This window comes from Engystomops pustulosus, chromosome 3 (assembly GCF_040894005.1).
Source record: "Engystomops pustulosus chromosome 3, aEngPut4.maternal, whole genome shotgun sequence".
NCBI lineage: Eukaryota > Metazoa > Chordata > Amphibia > Anura > Leptodactylidae > Engystomops > Engystomops pustulosus.
In genome coordinates this window covers 88586136-88610797 of record NC_092413.1, presented here as the reverse complement: position 1 = coordinate 88610797, position 24662 = coordinate 88586136, and the positions used below count along the sequence as shown (strand labels likewise).

The window sequence follows — 24662 nt, the reverse complement described above, 5'->3', positions numbered from 1 at the left end:
AGCACAGCATCTCCAGTCTATAGATATATGATGTGTGAGGTACATTGTGGGCGCTGTGAGTGCAGCAGTGTGTTGTATATACAGGCGGTCCCCTACTTAAGGACACCCGACTTACAGACAACCCATAGTTACAGACGGACCCCTCTGCCCACTGTGACCTCTGGTGAAGCTCTCTGGATGCTTTACTATAGTCCCAGACTGCAATGATCAGCTGTAAGGTGTCTGTAATGAAGCTTTATTGATAATTCTTGGTCCAATTACACCAAAAATTTTGAAACTCCAATTGTCACTGGGGCAAAAGAAAAAAAATTGTCTAGAACTTCCATTATAAAATATACAGTTTCGACTTACATACAAATTCAACTTAAGAACAAACCTCCAGACCCTATCTTGTATGTAACCCGGGGACTGCCTGTAGATAGATATAGATATATGATGCGTGAGGTGCAGGAGAGCCACCATTGTGGGCGCTGTGAGTGCAGCAGTGTGTTGTATATAGATAGATATAGCTATATGATGTGTGAGGTGCAGGAGAGCCACCATTGTGGGCGCTGTGAGTGCAGCAGTGTGTTGTATATAGATAGATATAGCTATATGATGTGTGAGGTGCAGGAGAGCCACAATTGTGGGCGCTGTGAGTGCAGCAGTGTGTTGTATATAGATAGATATAGCTATATGATGTGTGAGGTGCAGGAGAGCCACCATTGTGGGCGCTGTGAGTGCAGTAGTGTGTTGTATATAGATATATATAATGTGTGAAGTACAGGAGAGCCACCATTGTGGACGCTGTGAGTGCAGCAGTGTGTGAGGTGTTGCTATGAGCTCCGGTTCCTCCTCTCTCTCTCTCCCTGGGACGCGCTGGGGGATCCGATGACGTCACTGGCTGAGCTCTCTCCTCTCTCTCTCTCCGCTCTCTCTTCCCTCTCTTCCTCCTTGTAAGTTGTGTTCTGGGAAGCGGTGCCAGGAATAACCCTGAGTGTCTGCAGAGCGCAGGAGGCTCCCTCTTCTGCAGGCAGCTCTAGTGCCCTCACACGCCGGGCACAGGACTTATACAAGGAGCTCACCAATGCAGAGGGCACCAGTCTGAGGGCAAGTTCTCCAGGGGACTATCTGCTGCCATCACAAGGACACCACGGGGGACTCCATAATCTCATTCATGCCTCTGCTTCCTGCACCTGCCCCTTCCTATGTGACCCAGGTACTGCCATTTCCTCTGTGTGTGTCTGTCATGTAGCACATTGTATCTTCCCATCTGTGATGAGCGTCCTGCAGCAGGGATCCCCCTGAATCCAGCCGCCCCCTTCCCCCTCCGGTGAACTCTCCCTTACCCTGGGTGGCTACACACACACATCATGCCCACACGTAGATCACCACCCTGACAGGAAGGAGAGCACCCAGCAACTACTTGTTACACAGCGGGATTATTAGTGCGCTGCCCATCTACACTGGCATCATTCTCTTCTGTGTGGATCCGGTGAGTCACTGCCACCTCCTCCATCTGCATGTTGTAAGGTACAACTCTATCCATGCCATGATGGCACACAGCCATGCCAGGGACATGTCATCACTCCAGCTGATGTGATAAACACTGGGTGTGTGACGTGTGCCCTTTCTATGGGTGACATCTAGCTGGGCATCATGTCCTCTGTTGCTTGTTGCCTTGGCAATGATCAGTACTTGTACTATGTGCTATCTCTAGTACATTCTTAATACTCTGCTGCCCCTTATAATGACTTGGGAGAAGGGGGAAGCCCCTGTCATTGCCAGTGCACAGAGGGCACCAGGGAAAACAGGCACTCATTATGCCCCTGGGTATGTTAGAACGCTGGAGCCATCCTCACCTGAATTGTGAAGGGATGGCTGGCACCCAGGGGAAGGCATAGTGATGATGACCCAGATTCACATCTGCCTGATGTATGTACATAATCCTAGCTGCATTTCTATGCCAGCCTGCTTTGTGAGGGATTTATAGTGTGATGTATTGGTAATAGTGGCACAGAATACAATCCCCCCATGCATTGCAGTCAGCTGACAGCCTTAGGGATATGTCATAAATTCATGAAAAGTAGTAATCCCCTCGGCTCAATAGTAATGTATATGGAGGGGATGTTTCATTTCTAGTTGGGAAATGTGGGGAATACCCAGGCTGGGAATGTATGCAGATTAGGAAGCGGTTTGCGTAATATCCACAGGAATTTGTATGGCTCCTACTGACAGCGGCCCAGGAGAGAGAGGGGGGCAAAGATCAGCAACTGCCTCCCCTCAGTCTATTTAAGGCTCCCTACTCATTTCTACAGGAAGGAAAATGCCACCTCCGTTCTGCCCACCATATTCACCTGCTCTGCCATAGGGTGTATGCTATATGCCTATAGAAATGTCAGTATATATGTCTATGTCTATATATGAAGGCCAGTATATATGTCTATGTATAATAAGCACAAATGCTTGTACACAGGTTAGTCTGTCTATTGGTTCACCATGTAAAAAGGTTAGACCACATACATGTATTATTATCATGTATTATGATTTCTATTTACACCTCGCTTCTGTGTATGGTAGCTCCATACAGACTTCTAGCCATATGATCATGTCAGGACTTTGTGGCAAACTGTAATCCACTACTAGTTTGTTTTTGTTGTCTGTGTACTGCAGGCTAATAAAATATTCATGCCCCTCTGTCTGTCCGTCTGTCTGTCTCTCTAGAAACTCTCTCTAGTACCCATGTCTACATTTACTCTAGCAGCAGTTTTATATTTTTCTATCAGATGTGTATGACAATGTCTCATTTTCTTGGACTTCCTGCCAGTGATTACATGTAGCCGGAAATGGCTGATAACAGAGAACAGTAGATTTTATTCAGCTAGTGGAGAGTCTTTCATTATACAAGCTGTACAAACAGTTATCATTATTGTCATCATTCCTTCATTGTCAGTGACAGGCGATAGGATACTGCAGTGTCGTGTCCGGATCATACGTGTATGTTTTAAGCTGACCATCCGTTCACAGATCTGTGCTGTCTGTGCATGAGTTCGCCTGTGTCTTCTGATGCCTGTGTGTTCTCAGGAGTGGGTGGAACGTTGGCCCGTTCCGGGAATGTTCCATGACGTGTAATAGTCACAGGAAGGGGGTTAACAAGGGGCTCTGCCTGCCATCAAACCAGATGTTCTCCCTCTCTTTCCTTCTTTCTCTTCTGCATTTGCAAAACATTGCCCTGCAGCGAGAGAATTAAGCTCCCTTTCAGTCTGGATATTTCGGATGAGAAATGTCTAGCAGTAGCGGTGATCTATTGTGGCTAAGCAGGCGTCATCTCTGGTGGCAGCTTGGGAAAGCGTGCATTAATCCAATGTACATTGTCCCATGGGATTTACTATGTCAAGAGAATTGTGCTATCCCCGCTTGCTTGGGGGATCCTTCTGTGGAAAATCCCGAATCCTTTCCTGCTTTTCCCACCCTTTGTGTGCCTTAGTCAATAAATATCCAGGAAATATGAGTGCATCACAGTATGTAGAGTGTTGTACATGTGGATAGTGTTACAGTACCAGCTGCTGCAGTGTGCATTGTGATGTTACATATCTATAAGCCATGTATAGACCACTTACTGTGACATGAGGGTGATGTTGTGGAATATGGATGATATTTTGTCGTCTTCTTGTTAACCAGAATAGGACAGGTATGGAAAATTTGTCTTATTTATGCCCGTAATTCAAATCACATGTTTAGATATGGTTGGGTTACTGTGAGGTGACATCCCCGGCTGAGGTTACATAGTGACAGTGGACATGTGACATCTAAAGTTTCACAACTGTCGTACAACCGCAGGGAGAAGGTGGCATTTATATGTGCAAATCACCGTGACCATGAAAATAGAGTATGGTGAAACAATCTGACTGTACCTACCACGCTACACGTTGTGCCTATACATATTTGCTTCTTTTGTAGTTGCACACAATATGGCCCAAAACTCCACATGGGCAGTTTCATGATTTGTGCGGCAGATTCATGAATTGTGGCGCATGGTCTCCATTGATCTGGCGCCCCCTTCGCTGCTCTTGAAGTGTGCACTATTTTTTTGGGTGCACTTTGTTCATGCTGCAGATGTGTGCCACAGGTAGAATTGTGGCGCACGTCAGTAATAAACGTGGTGCAAACTGCGACTAAGCTCTTGTCCCGTCGGACACAGTGCAGCCGCGACACAAAACTGGTGCAGACACCAATACATGTACAAGCAGTTTCCACATCTTTTCAGTGCAAAGTCAGACAGAAAACTGACGCAAACACATTAATAAATGTGGTCTTATATGTTGTATCACACGGTCTCAGCTGTTTGACCCGCCTCATTCTGAGTTTTCTCCGTCGCCCCTGTCTGTCATGTTATCTATTTATGATTAATATCCAGTCTTTATAGCAGTCACTCCACCTATAAGATAACCAGCCTCATGATGACATCATCCGGAGATAAGGTTACACTATGATTAAGTTTAGGTCAGCTATATAGCTTGGTATGAAAAAAAATACTTTATTACCCTACCTTGTTGTAAATCATGTGTTTGCATTCTGACTACAACTTCCTAGTAAATTATACAAGGTGGGATGTGCGCACACAGATCTCGACATGCACATTCCTGGGCAATGTGCACATACATTTTATGCATAGACTGGTCTTTTCATGGAATGCCAAGAAGCTTTTCAGGTAACCTCCTACATATCTATATGGATGATAAGACATGAATCAGAATGCCTCAAGCTGATCAAGGATTTGTGTGCAGAGATTATGGATGTGAATGAAGAGAATTCTAGAAGGAGGTGGCAGGTACTGAAAGTTTCCTTTATATGGTTAGGCTTAACATCCCTGCAATTCTATATGTTTCTGATTTTTATGGAATGATAAAATCTGACACGTGTCCTAGAGTAATGATGGCAAAAATTTTAGAGACCAAGTGCCCAAACTACAACCAGAAACCACTTATTTATTGCAAAGTGCCAACATGGAAATCTAAGCAGTAACTTATTGCTCTTGACTCACAGCTTTCAACTGAATCAGCATCCTAAGGACACCAATACAATAGAAAGAAAGTGGAGAAACTTGGTGTATCATTGTAGCTTCCCTCCCTTGAAAAGGAAGAATTGTGGGTCTCAGCGCAGGAGCTCCAATGGTAAACCAGCTCTGTCCATACCTCCTCGACCCTCCTGCAGTCCCAGGCATGCCAGGATGTGAGCATGAAAATAGAACAGAACATGGCACGTCCTTGGCTTCCTTGGTGTGCATGAGGAGGCCATGAGTCCTGTATGGCTCAGTGGCTCCTGTATGACTCAGTTCTAGGTTGACAGCCAAGGTGCCTGCAGAGAAGGCTCTAAGTGCCACCTCTGGCTCGCATGCCATAGGCTTGCCACCACTGTCCTAGAGAATGCAAGCTGAAAGATTATTTTATGATGTTGATGAAACTGCTAATATACAGTATTATTACAACATGGATAAAGAGTAGTTTTATGCCCCTACCTTTCCACTTAGATGGACATGTCCAATGTGTGTCATAATTTGATCATCTTTTCCAGATAATACTGTTTCAACATATTTCAAGACAAAGGGATATCCTCTAGGTATCTCTATGTGGCTTCCTATGGTTTGTTTTGTAAATTACAAGAGTTTTTGCAATATTGTCTTTTAAATGTGGACACAGTGAATCCTTTTTCTGCCTGCATTTGTGGCCCAAAATATTAATGACTTATTCACAGGTGGTCTGTCCTTGGTGAACAAGAAGGAAGTAACACCTGGCTCAGCTGTAGTGTAGGGGGCATCCATAATAATAATTCCTTTATATAATAATTCCTTTATTTATATAGTGCACACAGATTATGCAGCACTGTACAGAGCTTGCCAAATCAGTCCCTGTCCCCAATGGGGCTCACAATCTAATCAACCTACCAGTATGTTTTGTAGTGTGGGAGGAAATTGGAGCAGCCGGAGGAAACCATACAAACACAGAGAGAATATACAAACTCTTTGCAGATGTTGACCCTGGGACTTGAACCCAGGTCCCCAGCTCTGCAAGGCTTTAATGCCAACCACTAAGCCACCGTGCTGCCCCATGCACAATGTAGGCAGTGCTTATTGTTAGGGTTTTTGGCCTCCAATGAATGTGATACTGATTTACCTACTGTCCCCTGCTTAGATGGATTTCCTGGTCCAGTAAAGATACATGTTCATGTCATCACTGTAGCCAATTCCTGACATTAGAGGTTGGTGACTGTTCTATTCAGTACTTGGCTGCAGCAATAACAACCAATTCTGCCAGGATATCATTGCTGGACCTGGCAATACAGAATGGTGGACTTTGGGACAGGGGATGGATTCTCAACTCTTCTGATCTGTTCCAGGCCCTACTGCTTCAAAGGGTGGTGGAAGTATAAGGAATTAAAAAACATTTTTGGCAGAAGGGTTTTATGTAAAAATGGAAAGTTATGGCAAGTGGATATCCCCAACAAAATAAAAGGGTGTAATGTGGCAAGTTTTCTGTATCACGGATTAAATCTCCTATATCAAATCTCCCTCTCTGACCTACTTGATAGAGGTTAGAAATAAGGATAATACATATAAGGTAAAAACACATTGTAAGAGCAAAGGAGAGTCTTTCCAGAGGTGATACATGGGGTTACTCACTGAAACTTTATTTGGCTGAAATTACTTTCTTTGTTTTGGAAATTTTCGGTAAAACATAAAATAGAGGAAGAAAAATAATAACCAAAGTATTCTGCTGTTATCCTAGCATGTCTTTGGGTGCTATTGATGTACACATAAATGAAAGCACACATCAACTGCACGTACTGTACATTTTTGGCACATGTTCAATGTATGCAGAGACAAACATTAATGGTTCTCCCTGGGATACCAGCTAGTTTTTGCCTTTTAATTATCAAGACTAATACAGGTTTGTTCTTAAGTTGAATTTGTATGTAAGTCGAAACTGTATATTTTATCATTGTAGTTCCCGACAATTTTTTTTTTTTTGCCCCAGTGACAATTGGAGTTTCACATTTTTTTGCTGTAATAGGACCAAGAATTATCAATAAAGCTTCATTGCAGACAATTTTAAGCTGATTATTGCAATCTGGGACTATTTTAAAGCATCCAGAGAGCTTCACCATAGGTCACAGTGGGCAGAGGGGTCCGTCTGTAACTATGGGTTGTCTGTAAGTCGGGTGTCCTTAAGTAGGGGACCGCCTGTAGTTGCTAAAACATAAAAATGAATTATTTTACAAAATGTATTTTATAAACAAATGTTCACTTTACAGTATTATAGTGAATGGGAGAGGAAGAAAAAGTGATTGAAAGCAGATCATTTGTTTTCCATTCTTAGTTCCGCATAGTGAACACTACATAAAGCGCCCTGTGATACAGGCTGAAGTTAAGCAAATGTGTGAGGATCTGTGCTCATTTCCAGTTTAACCCCTTAAGGACACAGCCATTTTGTAGCTTAAGGCTCAGCCCGATTTTTTGGATTCTGACTTGCGTCTCTTTATACGGTTATAACTTTTGAACACTGTTACTTATCAAAGCGATTCTGAGATTGTTTTTTCCCCACATGTTGTACTTCATTTTAGTGGTAAATTTTGGCTGATAACTTTTGCATTTATTTACAAAAAAAAAGAAAATATGATAAATTTTTGGAAAAATTTGCCATTTTCGAAATTCAAAATCATTGCGTTTTCAGGCAGATCGATTTACCACCTAAATAAGTTGCTGAATAACATTTCCCATTTGTCTACTTTACATTTTCATAATTTCTGAAATGTCTGGATAATTTATTTTGATGGCACGCGGCTTGCAAATAGAATATCGCTTTTCCGGATTTTCAGAATTGACTATTTTGGGGATAAATACAGTTTGGAATGAAATTTTACATATTTAGCATCAAAATCCCCCATATAACCAACCCATTTTCAAATCTGCACCCCTCAAGCTATCAGAAACAGCTTTTACGAAGATTGTTAACCCCTTGAGATCTTCATAGTAATTGAATCAAAATGGAGGTGAAATTTAGAATGGTCATATTGTTCCCTTATACGTTCATTTAGCCCTAAAATTTACACATTTCCAAAAGATAAAAAGAGAAAACCCACCATACAATTTGTTCTGCAATTTCTCCTGAGTACAAAGACCCCCCACATGTGGCTGTGACTTGTGTTATGGGGGCACAGCGAGGTGCAGAAGGGAAGGAGGGCGCTGCAGCTGCCAGGATTTTAGTTTCCTCATTGGCCCCTTTTGAAGGCTATAAAATTTTCGCTTTTTCGTTATTGGGGCCATGTGATGCCATTTTTTTTGCGGGATGAGATGCTTTTTCCAATGTTACCATTTTGGGGTTTGTATCACCTATTGTTGAAAATTTAGGAACATTTTTTGAGGACAGGAGTAGAAAAGCATCAATTCTGTACTGGATTTTTTACTTCTTTTTTTTTTGGTGTTCACCGTATAGACTAATAATCATGTTATCTTTATTCTATGGGTTGATACGATTACGGGGATACCAAACATGAATATATTTTCTTACGTTTTACTAAATTTGTCAAACAAAACCCTAATGTGGGGAAAAATCTATCATTTATGTATTGCCGTCTTCCAAGTGGCATAACGTTGTTACTTTTTTGGCTACGGAGCTGGTTGATGGCTTGTTTTTTGCGGGACATGTTGTACATTGCACCAGTATCATGTCGCAGTACATATGGTTTTTTGATCACATTTTATAGCATTTTTTGTGGGATTGAAAAGGTAAAAATCATAATTTTTGGAGGGTTTATAACAGTTTTTTTTTACGGCGTTTATCGTGCGGGTTCAATAATGATTTACTTTTATTCTACGGGTTGTTACGGACGCGGTGATACTATATATGTGGGGTTTGTGTTATGATTTAGACTTTTTTTTGAGTTATATGTCTCTTTATATGTTTTGGGGGTTTGGGGCATTTTTAGTGATTTATGACTTTTTTTTTTTATTGAATAACTTTTTTTTTTACTTTTTCACCTTTATACCATGAGACATGAAGAAGCAATCATCTGATTGCTTCTTCATGAAAATATTCTGCAATACTCATGTATTGCAGAGTATTATCAGTGTCAGCCTATGCACTTGCATAGGCTGGCACTGTGCCAGTAAGATGACGTCACAGACGCCATCTTACTGGCAATTCTTGCAGGTAACTCTGGGGTCCAGATCGGACCCCAGAGTTACTATAGCAACGATCGGCGCACCCCGAAAACGGTTCGGGGGGGCCGATCGTGGGGGAAAGATCCCCCAGATACATGTTAGATGCCGCGGTCGCGCTGACCACGGCATTTAACGGGTTAAGCACCCGCGATCGGAGACAACTCCGATCGCGGGTGTTACACTGGGGTGCCGGCTATTAGTTACAGCCGGCACCCCGTCTTTCCCGATGCCGGTTCGGCTCAGATCTTGAGCTGAACCGGCATCAGCTCAGCGTCCGATATATCGGACGCTGAGCGCTAAGTCACTGCGCTCAGCGTCCGATATATCGGACGCTGAGCGTTAAGAGGTTAATCTGTACTTTAGCTTTATTCTTCATGCGCTTTAGGTGTTTGGGTAGTTTTCTATGGTGACTTGAGATGGGCCACAAATATTGATTTAGCTATTGTTTAATTAAGTAAAATCCAAAAGCAATAGGAAAAATTTGAATTCCATGTTGTTTATCAGTTACCTGCACAAAAGCACACAAAAAGCCAGGAAAAGCCAGCTTCATGGGGCTACGAGATTGATACAATAGATTGTAGATATATCTGCCTGACCTGAACTCTGATTCATCCTGCAAATTGTCAGAGGAACTACTCAATGATCTTTTTTAATGCCAAGTGATGAATCATGGTTATGACAAACAATGCTGCCCCTTTAGCCTAAGTGACACATAATAGTTCAGCTGAGGTGTGTTTTATGTCTACCTGAAGGTAATATTTATAGAGATCCAGGCAGCCCTGTAGTTTATAACACAGGCTGCTGCAGGTATGGGATTTCCTGACATAGTTGAAACGTTGCCCAGTGGACAGAATATGGCTGCTGGGTCACAGTTAGATTGACAACTTTTAACACAAGTTAAAATGATTGTGTAATAGCGATTTAACTAAAGCAGAAAGAAGTATAATCACAAGGTCTGCAGCTTACAACTACCCTGATATTATATTTGAGTCTGTGTGAAGGTCGAGCTTCTCAATTCTGGAGACATGTCTTATAGAAGTGATCACAGGGGTAGACATTTTGAGAACTTTCTGCTAAAGAACGGTACATTCAGTACTCAAAATATGATCATTTTTCCCTGAATGACTTTCGCATACCTGCCTTACATGCTTCTATACTCAAAGGGAACCTATTAGTAGAATCTTACCTACTAAACCACTACTAGTATGTTTTAACTACAGGTTAATCAATTACAAATAATATATTTAATTTTCATTCAATATAAAGGGGACCAAATACAGGTGCCTCCTGCTTAAGGACACCCAACTTACAGATGACCCCTAGTTAAAGACGGACTCCTCTGGAGGCAGAGATTGCAGAACCTCCATGCTTGAGACTTCTACAGAGCTGATTATCCATTGTGGTCTATTGCAGAAGGCGGCACTGTGAGGCAGGGGGAGCTTGACGTATCTACTGAAGTCTCCATTACTTTATTCAATCAGTGTACATCTTATATCAAAGTATATTTTTGGGATGATGCCCCCACAGCAATGTGATATGGATGGTGTGATGCTGCTTGAAAAAAAATTCATATTTGTTTATTAGGTCAATTGCTGCTGGCGAGTTCCCTTTAAGTATTCACAAACCTTTCAACAACATTTGAATAACTCAGTAGTAGAAGTGAACAGAAGAAATATTGTAATATATCAGAGTGAAATGATTCTACACTTAAATACCCTCCCTCCTCCCCCCTCCTACTGTCTAATCTGCTTTTTACTATGAAATACTATGAATACCTGCTTTCTAGCAACAGGAAAGAAGCTCACTGACCAATCGAAAACTCTATGGGGGGAGAGAGAGAGCATCTACCAGCTCAAAGTAAACTGCAAACTCACAGCCAAGGTCAGAGAGAATTGCTAGAGAGTGAGAATCGCACATAATGGGGGTCATTTACTAAGGGCCCGATTCGCGGTTTCCCGACGTGTTACCCGAATATTTATGATTTGCGCATCGGCGCCAGCATGCACGCGACAGAAATCGGGGGGGGGGGGGGGGCGTGGCCAAACAAAAACCCGACGGATTCGGAAAAACTGCCGCATTTAAGAAAAAAAGTGTCGCTCGGCACCCGCTTCACCTTCACGCTTACCTTCACCCCGGCTTGGTGTACTCCAGTGCATTCAGATGCTCTTAAGCGCAGTAGCGACATCTGGTGGACGTCGGAGGAACTGCCTTAGTGAATCGCCGGAAGACCCGAATCCACCACAGAGAATGCGCCGCTGGATAGCGAATGGACCGGGTAAATAAATCTGCCCCAATGACCAAAAACACATTGGGGCAGATTTATCAAGCTGTCTGAAAGTCAGAATATTTTTAGTTGCCCATGGCAACCAATCACAGCTCCCCTTTAAAATATTCATGAGCACTGGTAAAATGAGAGCTGAACTAGAAATATTCTGACTTTCAGACAGCTTGATAAGTCTGCCCCATTATTCCTCATGTACATATGCTGGGATTCTGATTTTTGCAAAGATTTTTGAAACATTTGAAAATTGAAATATTTTGCATTCTCATAAAGAGCACAAAAAGTTGTTACTAATCTATCACAGTTCGACTGAGCATTCCATTATCTTATATGTCCTACATTCTAGATGAGAATTGTTGTTACATGTGCCACAATGTTTGTTTTCCTACTAAAAGAATGACATTTCTTCACAAGCGACACCTTCACACAGTTGTTTGCATTAATCGAAACGCATCACCTGATATTTTTTTCATGTTTTTGTTTTTTGTTTTGTTCCCGTCAACATGTTTTTCAAATTTTATGGATTTGTAATATACTTGTGTTAATAAAATCTAGTTTTAAACAGCTTTTTTGCATTTTTCGAGTGCCTTTTTTTAAAATCCACCCCTCTATTGGAAGAGCTTCAGCAAACAGCAGCTTTCACTCTAGATGAGTTAGAGCAGGGGCGCCAAACTCATTTTCCCTGGGGGCCATATAGGCCCAATGTCATATTATTACTGTATAAATGTATCTACTCGGGCTGCTTGGTAGTTCGAGTACATTTATACAGCATTACTATTACAATCAGCCATGGGCAGTATGTGCCCCTATAATGGCCACAATGCCCCCACATTGTAGCCAGTACTCACAGTGCCTCCATGTGGTAACTAGTATTCACTGTGCCCCCATATGCTACTTATATTGCCCTTACACATTATAAGGTTCCATGCATGCAACTGTTACAGCGACGTACCGTATATACTCGAGTATAAGCCGTGTTTTTCAGTACAAAAAATGTGCTGAAAAACCCTAACTCAGCTTATACTCAAGTCAAGAAAAAAAACAAACACGGTGTACTCAACCTCCGAGGCCCCCCCCCCGGCAGGTCCACCTCTATCAATCGATGCTCCGGTATCCTATGCGTGTCCCCATGCCGTCCGTCGCAGGGATCGTGACGTCAGTCGCCTGCTCACATCATACTGTGTGTCGATGCCGGCACACATAGTACTATGTCAGCGAGCGACTGACGTCATGATCACTGCGACAGACACCGCGGGGACACGCAGAAGATACCGGAGCATCAATTGATAGAAGTGGACCTGCCAGGGGCATCGGAAGGTGAGTACACTGTTTGTTTGTTTTTTTGCAGGCTATATACTACAGGGCTGGCAGGCTATATACTACAGGGGCAGGCAGGTGAGTAACTGCGTACCCTGCTCCTATTCTGCACTCACCACTAGCGCAGAATAGAGGCAAGCAGACAGTCCAGATAACACATGGATGCAGGAAAGATTTGGCCCACAGGCCTTTCCTGCAGCATTCTGTACAACACCTTCAAGAAAACAATATGTTTAGCTTTTAATTATATTCCTACAGTATTCTACAAAGATAAAGAGTTTAAAGAGTAGTTGTCACCCATCCACTACTGGGGCACCCCCTTGATTACAAGAACAGGGGTCCTGTGCCTCTTTATTGAAAGGAGCCCCAGTTGCCCATGAGTGCTTCCACTGCTTTCAAAGTGCTTGGCTATATACAGTACCTGGAATGAGGTGGGATAACACTTGTACCAGCGATCAATGGGGGTTCAAGCAGTGTGGTCCTCAACAATAGGATATTTTGGATACATCTTGAGAGAGCACTTTTCAGTTACGATCATCTTTTGGGTACAGTATTACTTTTGCTGCCACGGCATATGTGGATACATTTGTGAGTAAATCTTCAATAGTTGGCTTCTTGTGACCTTGTTTCATGGTCATCTACAATAGTATAAAGATGTATTAACGTCAGCTTCATTCTCTGACGCTATAGGATTTAAAAGAGTTCCAGAGGCAAATCCATTCTGTAAAATGATGGCACCTAAGTTACTTTATATCTTACAGTGACTGGTGAAAATGAAAAGAATTTGCAGTTCTCTTTCTGTCCTCTGGCTTTGTGAGACATTACATACTTTTTATGAAGTGGAATGTCCTTGTCTGACGCACGTAGTGATGCCTGAGTATCTCCCAAACTCCCCTGACTTGCCGAGCAGCCCTCAAGGCATTTACTCAAGTTTAAGCCAAAACGCACAAAACAAATAGTTCAAGAGGTGAAATGAAGCACAGTGGGTTCTCTTGCTCGAGACACCCACCTGATAGACCTGTGTTGCAGGTTTTTTAGCATGGCTGCAGGAAATTGTATCAGTGTTCGTGACAAATGATGACAATCTTTTCTGCAGGCTCTCTGCCTTTGGCTTAGTTGGGACCTAATTTCCTGGAAAATGGTGATCTCATTGTTTTGCACCCGGGTTGACTTGTGTAACTGTAGTGAATGTGCACACATCTCACAATTCTACTGTCAGACTCTATTAGTCATATTCCTAACTCTAGTTACTAGTTATTCTTGCCATCAAAAATAGAAATCATATTAGATTCTAAGTTAATGGGGTCTGGCAGTCACTGTTCCTTGGATTCTGTTATGAATGGAGCCTATATGGAGCCTATATGACGGTCCATATGATTTCACATGACTTTAATACTACCTTCTGGTAGGTTATTAATACAAGGTCAGTCTTGGCCTGAGGCCACCAATGTTTAGATCTTCTCAGCGGCTGTTGTGATGGCTTGGACGCATTATACTAAAGTATGACCTCTACATAGTGTAGTGTAGGGGGCTTTGTTCACTTTCATTTGTCAGTACAATCACTGCTGCAATCAGCTAAGTAATAATAATAATAATCTTCGATAGCAAGTAGCGAAGGTCACAGTTGTTTGACCCTCAACAATCTGACATTGATGATCTGGTCTGCATTTAACCAATTAACTTATGTCCATCCAACCTTCTCTTTTATATAACTGAGTAAAAGATTGTATGATTCTACAGTATTTTATATATCAAAGGGCAATGCAAACATGGTGGAAAGAGGAAACACCAAATTACTGTGACGTAATGAGAAATAATACAAAGATGGGATATTATTGCATGTAGTAAAATCTAAAAACAGGTCTGTAGTCTCTGTTCTAGGCAATTTCTGCCCATGTCTCTGATAATTAGCTGATAATAAGTGACAGAATCTTTTGATCATGAAAGAAAAATCTTGACATATATGTTAAACGTAAACAGGAGATCCTCTTTCCATCAGTTTGTTAGCCTGTAGAACTTGTATGGAAACACTCAGTCTGGTGAAGAGGCTGCAGAGAACAAAGTGGTTTAAGGGGTTTTCCAAAAACACTGGAAATCTCCTTAGGGCCAGGGTTAGTCTAAGATAAACAAATTGGGGGAGATATATCATAAGTGTGTGATAACAGAACTGTTCTAGTTCCTCATGGCAACCAATCAGGGCTCAGCTTTCATTTTCCAACAGCTGTTTATAAAATGAAAGCTGAGATCTGACTGTTTGTTATGAAGCACCATAATACTTTTAAAGAGAACCTACCACCACGAATCTACCTATAAAGGTAGATCGGGTGGTAGGTGGATGTAAGGGACGTGAGGATAGCTCTTTTTAGAGCTAATCCTCACGTCCCCGCTAACTTTTGGTACTTTATTGACCTAATATGTAAATTTCGTTATGCAGCTACTGGGGCGTAGAGTAGCCGGCACGAGGCTACACAGCGCGGCTACTCCACGCCCCAGTAGCCACATTACTCCACCTACCCTGTTGTGTGCGGCGCACAGCTCCTCGTAGCTGCGCGCCCTCGTCCGACAAGCCGGCTACTGCGCATGCGCAGTAGCTCCGGCCTCGGAGCTGGGACTGCTCAGCCTTTATAGGTAGATTCGTGGTGGTAGGTTCCCTTTAAAATCATGTTTCTTTCATGACCCAGTGTTGTGGCATCACTCAGAAAATCAACTTTGAAGTGAAATAGGTTCAAGCTCTCCCTTCATCACAAAAACCCTTCTCATGTAATTGTGGGTCCTACATCAAGGGACATCATAACTGGCTCTCTTGCAGGTACAGCATTGGGGAAAGTTTGACTACAATTCTGAGCTCTTCACCCCCATGACTTATTACAACTAATTCATATCTCACTTCAAAGTAAATTTTCTATATGATGCCACCATGCTGGGCCATAAAAGAGATAAGACCTGAAAGGTGTTTAACTGTTTGACTACATACTGGTAGTGGTTTATACTGATAGGTTCCCTTTATCTACTGCAGATATGCGCAAGTTATTTAAAGGCTTTAGTTTTGTCTTAATTTAGGTAGGACACAACAAGAAGACTTCTGCTCTAACAAGTTGTTTTGCAGCCAGGATATAATATGTACAAAGAGTACAACTTTGAGGGTGAGGTCACAAGTACCGCTAGTGCTACATTTACAAACGCAGCGCTAGGATACGGGGCGGCGCTCGCATATGTGTTTCTATGGAAACACATCTGATCGGTAACCAGAACCCGGTTCAAACAATGCAAGACACTGGGTTGTGGTTACCGAACACTAGTGTTTTCATAGAAATGCATACCCGATTGGGGCGAGGTCCGCCCCCCATACCCAAGGGGGGTTGGTAAATGCAGCATTTGTAAATGCAGCACTAGCGGTACGTGTGACGGTGCCCTTGACTAAATATTTAGCACTTTTTAACTATAATTGGAGGTAAAACAGGTGATCAGGTAATCATGTGTGTGCTCACCGTCCTTTGCACAATGCACTTCTATGGAGGCCTTATGCTAGCTGCCATATATGTTTGTGTGCTTGGGGCCTCAGCAAACGTGGGAGGGGAGTAATGGACACAATATTGATAGGGTATAAAGGGTACAAATAAACTGCAAGCTCTTTTGTCCAGCACTGTAAGGCCTGCTGCATATAGCTGCCTAATTTCCCAAGCTGTATTTCTGTACTTCTTCTATCAAGCAACAGAAACCAGCAGTTGTCTGATGCGGTTTTATGCCATATTTTGATGCTATAGATGAGGGACTGAATGCAATATCCTGAATATTCTTAAGTGTGTGTATAGGATTTTGAGAAATCCCATACACTAAATTGCCACCATATTATGCTAAAACTTCCTGCACGTAAAAACCGCATGTAATGCACATCCTTAAGGAAGGATCTGTGTTAAATAATACTATTGTGCAGGTTTGAGGATTTTACCTAATGTTTTTCATTTTTTTCTTCATTATTTATTAGTGCACAGGAGGTTTTTATTCTATTTATCTAGGATTTCGATTTTTTTTTTTTTTTACTATGTTACTATGCTGACGCCAGCTTTATATTAGCTGAAGACTGAGCCAATTTACACCTCGAAATACACTAAGTTGCACATGAGGCTGATAGATGCCTACTGCTGTAGCACACCTTGGATGCTTTTACACACCTTCTTCCACGTTCTGCCTGCTGACATCAGTGTGTGAAGCTCAGCCTGTCAAGAGAGGGGAAAAAGTGAGAAGGTCTGCTAACAAATCTCTTCCAGCTTAGCAAGTTTTACAGGAACTGCAATCTTTTACACTCTCCTGTTTAGCACATTGAGTTACTGAGGAACTTTTTTTCTTTTCGACATTTTAAAACTTTAAAAAAGTGACATATACTGAGAGTTAATTACCAGTTTCCGGCTGAGAGAAGAAACATGTTGGTAACGTGAGAAGCTTTGGAAGGGGATGAAAAAACCACAGAGGTCTCATAAAAGCAGTATTTATTTACAGGTTTAACAATATTACTTGTGAATATATATAAATATATATATATGTGTACAAAGGTGGTTCCCGACCTAAGAACACCCGACTTACAGACGACCCAGAGTTACAGGCGGTCCTCTGAATGTTGGTAATTTACTTTAGCTTAGTCCCAGGCTACAATGAAAAGCTTTATGAGTTATCAAAGGTGTCTGCAATTAAGATTTATTGTTAATCTTAGTTCTTATGACAATCTAAAAGTTTTTTTAAATTACACTTATCACAGAAACCCAAAAAATTCTGGCTGGGATTATAAAATATATAGTTCTGACTTACATACAAATTCAACTAGAACAAACCCACAGAACCTATCTTATACGTGACCCAGGGCCTTCCTTTATGTGTATATATATATATATATATGGGTTTTATTTGCCACTTTTATGTTTACTGTTGTTTTGTCATACCCACTAGGCCAGTGATGGTGAACCTTTTAGAGACCGAGTGCCCAAACTACAACCAAAATCCACTTATTTACCCTGATGTGCCAATGTGCCATATTAAGCAGTAACTTATTGCTACCTGTTCTTCCACTTCTTTAATGTATCGGCCACCTGAGGCCACCAATACAGTTGAAAGAAGGTGGGCAAATTCAGACTATCATTGTAGCTTCTCTCAAGGGTCTCTCTGTTTAGGAAGAATGGTGAGTCCAGCATGAGGACCACAAAGATAATGCACTTCTTTTAACACCTTCTCACTTTTGAAGCAGTTCCAAACAGTCAATGAAGTGTCGCTGTAAAATAGTGCGGAGCGCAGCATCTCATAAGTTGCCTAGGACTGCAGGAAGATTTAATGGATTTGGTCCTGTTTGGTGAACTCTGTCCTAGGCTGATGGCCTGAGTGTCCACAGAAAGGGCTCTGAGTGCCACCTCTGGCACCGGTGCCATAGGTTCGCCATCACTGCACTAGGCTGTATAAAATAAATTATAATACAGGTAAATGCTAAGAGATTTTCATGCCTCAAATATGCAACTTAATACAGTACCAGCAATGTCAATAAAAACCTTATGTACACATTGCAGATTTCCCTGTGCAAAAGTCACCCAGCTGTACAGATTATGAAATTCACAGCAGGTACAAGTGCTTCTCAATAAATTAGAATACCAGCAAAAAGCTATTTTTTTCAGTAGTTCAATTCAAAAAGTGAAACTTATATAGAGTCATTGCAAACAGAGGGAAGTTTTTCAACTGTTTATGTCAATGTTTATGTCAATGTTGATTCTCTATGGGGTTAAGGTCTGGCGAAATTGATGGCCAATCAAGCACAATGATACTGTGGTATTGTACTTTTGGCAGTGTGAAAAGGTGCCAAGTCCTGCTGGAAAATGAAAATTCCAGAACGAAGCATAAAGTGCTTTAAAACTTCCCGGTAGACAACTGCACTGACTTGATAAAACACTGTTAACCTACACCAGCAGATGACATGGCTCCTCAAACCATCAGTGATTGTGGAAACTTCACACTAGACCAGTGATGGTGAACCTTTTAGAGACAGAGTGCCCAAACTACAACCAAAACCCACTTATATGTCGCACAGTGCCGACATGACAATTTAAGCAGTAACTTATTGATCCTTGCTGTATCACAGGTTTCAATCGTATTTGCATCCTGAGGACATCAATACAATAATAACAAGAGGGAGAAATTTGGATTGTAGCTTCCTTTCAGGGTCTCCTGAAGAGGCAATATCAGGGGACCCAGAGCAGGAGCTCCAATGACAAACCATCTCTATCCACACCTTCTCACTTCTGCTGTAGAACTAGCAGCCAAGGATTTCACTTTAAAATGGCACTGAGCATGGCACGTCATGGGCTGTCTTGGACCACAGGAGCTTTGAGTTCTGTCTGGCAAACTCTGTGCTTGGGTAAAGACCTGACTGCCAACATATAGGGCTTTGAGTGCCATCTCTGGCACCCATGCCATAGGTTCGCCACCACTGCACTAGACCTCAAGCAGCTTGAATTGGGCCTTCATAATTGTGCTTTCACTTGAAAACAACATCTTGGACCACTGAGCAACAGTCCAGCTCTTTTTCTAAAACGTCTGGCATGGCCTATTGGTCAGGAGTGGCTTGAAACATGGAATGCAACACTTGTAACCAATGTCCTGAAAATGTCTGTGTTGGTGGCTCTTGAAGCACTGAGCCAGCAACAGTCCACTCCTAGTGAATCTCCCCAAAGTTTTTGTAAGCTCTTTACTTAACAATCCTATCAAGGCAGCGCTTATGCGCTTGCCTTTTTTTCTACCTCACTTTTACCTTCCACTCAACTTTCCATTAATATATGATACAGCACTCTGTGAACAGCCAGCTTCTTTAGCAATAACCTTTCATAGCTTACTCTGTTTGTTTTAATGTGTCAGTGACTGCCTTCTGGACGTCTGTCAAGACAGCAGTCTTCCCCATGATTTACAGGTGTTTTGGGTTAAAGAAAATCCACTACCAGGATCAAGTATCGTAAACCTAGCACACTTACTGCTGCTGTGTGCCCCCTTTGATGCTTTATAAGTACAAGTTCAAGCAGTTTGCACATTCTTTTATGTGCGAAGTCAGGCAGAAACACTTTAATAAATGTGGCATAATAATGTATTATTAAAGAGGATATTCTCTTTAAAATGACTCCAGAATTGTGTTTCTAGGTGCCATGGTTCAGAAATTATAGCCTTTTGAAATGAGCCACCCTCCAGCCTGTCAGCTGAAGGCAGAATGGAGAAGGAGCTACAGGGAGACAGAGAGCTGGTGATGGTTTACAGAAGTACATGCACCCTTTGCGTCTGTAGCTAAACCTATTGCAGTCCTGGTACAATATAGTAACCTTTAAATGTATAGTAATTGTTGGATAATGTGGTCTTATGTCTGTACAATATTAAAAGTGTCTTGGTTTATGTTAGTAAACACTAAATTATTCTAAAAATTGAAATGTTGGTACATTAAGCTTAAAATTATATGGCAAGCATTCCTATTTGTACACTTGCGGTTTTGGAATAATATCTTATTTTAGAATGTTTTTAAGTCAGTCTAAGCATTTGATAGTAAATGGTCTAAGTGCCTCAAAGTCCCAGTTGTGCACAACGAGAATTTGGTCACATAAATGGCACATAAATATTAATAACTCACAATATTGTTTTATGGGTGGTTCAAATCATGTTTTCAGCCTTTGCTTCCTGTGTGTGGAGGTGAATTTTGACTGATGATAGTCAACATTTATTAATATAGATTACCTTTATTAACATACAGTATATGTACAATTATATTATATCATTATTATCCACTTGCAATATACTGGACAATTACTATTACAATCAATCAAAAGTGACTAGAAAGAATAGAAGGTTATGCCTTTAGAGTAGGGGTTGGCAATTCATTTTCCCATGGGGCCACATGAGAAAGTGGAATGGTTGGATTAATATGCTTAGCTCTACCCAATACCTAATGCCCCTTTCATTGTGTCCCCTTTTATAATGCCCCCCTCTCCTTATGCCCATCCCATAATGCCCCCATATATAGTGCCCCATCTCCTTATGTGCCTATATATAGTGCCCCCTCTCCTTATGCCCCTATATATAATGCCCCCATTAAGTTTATGAAGACATTACGACATTATGAAAACAAACCAATGTAATTTTTTTTCTCTCAACCACACCTCAGAAGTATTTTTGTTTTTTCAAACTCAGTATAAATAGGTGTTCAGGAATACAGAGAATTGTTTTAATATTCTAGAATGAACACATGAATAATAATCTTATTTTATATAGCACCATCATATTTACAAATTATGGGTGAAATATACACACATGAAGATCTCTTCTGAAAATGTAGTACACCCATGCTGGAAACCACAACCCTAATGGGGATCTAAATGGGCAAAATACTTCCATAATTCTATATCTTTTTACATGATGAGTCTGGTGTAGTTGTTGTAGTCTCACAATGGTGAAAGTATATGGGAGCTGTGAGAATCGGGCATAGGTGGGGTCACTTATCTTTAGTCATGACATTAAAAAATGGCACAAAAGTCACAAATTTTTTTCATAGGCCTGATCAGGACTATTTTTTTTGCGAGTGGAAAAATGGCAAATTTAGGCACAAATATACAAATATGTCAAAGAAGTCGCAAATATAAGATAAAAAAGAGAAAATCCTAAAACAAATGACCCCCACAGTGTATTAGTAAAATACTACATTTTCTACATTTTAATATATTTTGCCCACAAATCTAAATTGGTCCGATATGTTTGCAAGTTTAATATTAAAATAGCTTATGAACTTATAGTATTCTGGGCCAATGGTCTGGCTAATGCTTGTTACCGTAATATGAGCCTTTATTCTATTTAGTAGAAAAAAGGCTTGTCTAACGTGTACAGGAAGTCCCTGGGTTACATATAAAAGATAGGTTCTTTAAGTTCGTTCTCAAGTTGAATTTGTATGTAAGTCACAACTGTATGTTTCATAATTGTAATTACAGACAAAATTTTTTCTGTCCCAGTGACAATTGAATTTTCAAAATTTTTTGCTGTCATGAAACAAGGATTATCAATAAAGCTTCATAACAGACACCTTACAGCTGATCATTACAGCCTGGGACTGAAGTACAGCAACCAGAGAGCTTCACCAGAGGTCACACTGGTCATAGAGGTCGGTCTGTAACTAGGGGTCGTCTGTAAGTAGGGTGACCTTAACTAGGGAACCGCCTGTACTATCCCTTTGTTCACAGTTCCAATTTTGAGATTTCTAATGATCTTCTTCTACATTTCTTGTCTCTGTATTATATTTAGTCCCTGTCTACCTATGTGGAAGAGGGAGATATAGAAAATGATGTGCAAGGAAATGTTTAGGAAGGAAAATGTGTACAGAACTGAGGCCATTTAGAAAATGCTGTCATCGTTTCCCCATGTGCATTGCGATTTGAAAGCTACATTTTCCACCACACCCATACACCTTTGACATGCTGTCATGTAGAATTTGTTGTTGGATTTCATCCAGAACCTTAACAAATGTTTATGTGATCTATAGTGTTGGGGAGTGGGAGTAGGGATTTCTTCTCCATTGTCTGACAGTTTCAGGCATGACTATAAGTGAAAGGAATCTTGTACATCATCAGCAAATGTAATTGTGTTAGAACAAAAACCTATATTGTGCAGATTTTGATGCAGCATGATCTACTACTATACAGCCCCATGCCATGTAGAGTGATTTATCTACAAACAGTGAACATTTCATATATTGGTGTAAATAAGTTAAACTTCCATTGTTTTGCTCTGCGTGTTGTTGTTCATTTGCTTGATCTTTGCTGCCCTATATTTTCCCATTGTTCCGTATATTTTCTGTATGTTTTAACTAGTGAACCAATTATGGTTTTGTTATGCTTGATCCATCATCTCTACTATGTATATACTCTAATTAGATGTATAGTTCACTTTATATCTACCTTATCACTGATTATCCATAAAACAGCTACCTATACCTACTCGCATGTGAAAGGCAAGTACCAGAAATGTGGAGTCTATCTAAAGGATTGGACATGATAACATTTGCTAACCCATAAACAGTACATCACTGGGATCTCCAGGTTTTGCTGTCATTATATCCTTATAGTCGCCATTTTGCAGTAGGCTGTACCATCTTCCTTGTATTGGTGTAATGTTAAATTGCGAGAAGACAATTACAACTTTGCTTTGCTGAAATAGTAAAGTAAAGCGAGAGGATTGGTGAGAGGTTCATCATCATAGCTCACCTTTGGTGAATTGTACATAACATAGATCAACGTCGCAGTGCACTTGCCATTATTCACACTTCAGGGAATTCTACTATAACCGCAGGGACATTTTTTATCCTTATACGGCACAGTTGTCTTGTACACATTTGTTTTGTTGAAGGATAACCATGTCTTTGGCAGAAGTAGGAAGACAGAAAATGCAGTACAGACCCAGCCAAAATGCACTGCACCTTTCACAGTTAATTCTTGTGTGTGGAATGTATTCTTTGTGGATATCACTGCCAAAGAGTAATACTTGGACCCAAAATTGAAGCATGACGCATGTCTGAAGCTCAAGTACGTTTGTTTCCTTAGGATTCTATTCAGACTTATTGTTCTAATACTTTTTTTTATTATATAAGAAGAAAAATATGTGCATTTGCTCTGCAGGCAATGAGGAAATAAACTAGAGTATTGGCTGGTGTCTACCTATGAATGTAAAAGGTAAATGCAGATGCTGGATATTCACTGATTTAGGAGATGAATAAAGTGATCTTCATATATTGTCTTGTCATAATAACCATCTTTTCAACCTGTTTGGTTTTTCGACGTGAAATAAATAGTGGATGTTATGATATCTAGGTGAAGCAGTGTGCTCTACATATACCGGGCCTTTTTTGTTAAAACTAATAGAATATTTAATATTAGAATTGTATTTAACCAGAGAAACAATTCAGAGCTCGACTTTCATTTTACATATACAGGAAAACAAATACTCAGGGATGGTGAACCTTTTAAAGACATAGGTTATTTATCATTAGGCGCCTACTCGGGATAGTTCTTTGTCTATTTTTGAAGCTCCACTGACCATCAGATTTATTAAAGTAGCTTTGGCCCTTTAATAATTGTTCTTATGGTCCAAAGTCTCGAAATACATAAAACGTCCCAGCACATAGACCAGCAGGGGAGTGGAGCAACTATGAGACTTTGTATGAGACTTTTTGCAAAAGTCTCAAGTAATGAATCAGGCTTTTCATGGTGTTGCACTAGTAGTAGTTCTATGAATTAATGGAGAGGTGAGACTTTTTAGCATCGAAAAAAAACTTAATGTGACTATTTTGAGACTTTTTTCATGCCAAAAAATACCAGGAAAACCAATGATAAATAACCTCCAGAATGTCCAAGCTGCACCCAAAAGCCAAAGTGCCAACAGAGCAATTTAAGCATTAATTGATATCTAACTGTCCTGCCAAAGCATTCAGCGGTATTGACATCCCTCGGACAGCAATACCATTAAATAAGGAGAAGCAGTTTGGATTATCTTTTTAGCAACCTCCTGAACAGGAAGAACCACAGGGCCTGAAGCTGGAGCTCCCGAAATAATCCAACTCTGTCCAAACGTTTTCACTCTTCCTGCAGTCCAAGGCAGCCAAGGATTTGTTGCTTTAAAATAGCGCTAACCGCAGCATGTCCTAGGCCAACTAGGATTGCAGGAGGAGGCTTTGACTAATGTCTGGCACACGCTGTGCTGGGGTGACAGCTGTGTACCCACAGAGAGGGCTCCCAGCGCTGCCTTTGGCAAGCGTGTGATAGGTTTGGCACCAGTTCCCTAGAACTTCCCAGTATCTATTGCCAGTATTCCCAG

The 24662-nt window shown here is 41.1% G+C and overlaps 1 protein-coding gene across 2 annotated transcripts in view; it reads left to right on the top strand.

Moving 5' to 3' along the window:
• The first annotated feature begins 882 nt into the window (after window positions 1–882).
• The window catches only part of HIVEP2 (HIVEP zinc finger 2), a 147566-nt gene continuing 123786 nt past the window's right edge, over window positions 883–24662 (top strand). The window contains exon 1 of one of the 2 annotated variants that reach the window (XM_072141345.1): window positions 883–1198. The gene's annotated coding sequence lies outside the window, so the exon portion shown is untranslated. Of the gene's footprint in view, window positions 1199–1273; window positions 1475–24662 lie in introns of those variants that run through there. The other variant, XM_072141347.1, reaches the window with a different exon arrangement.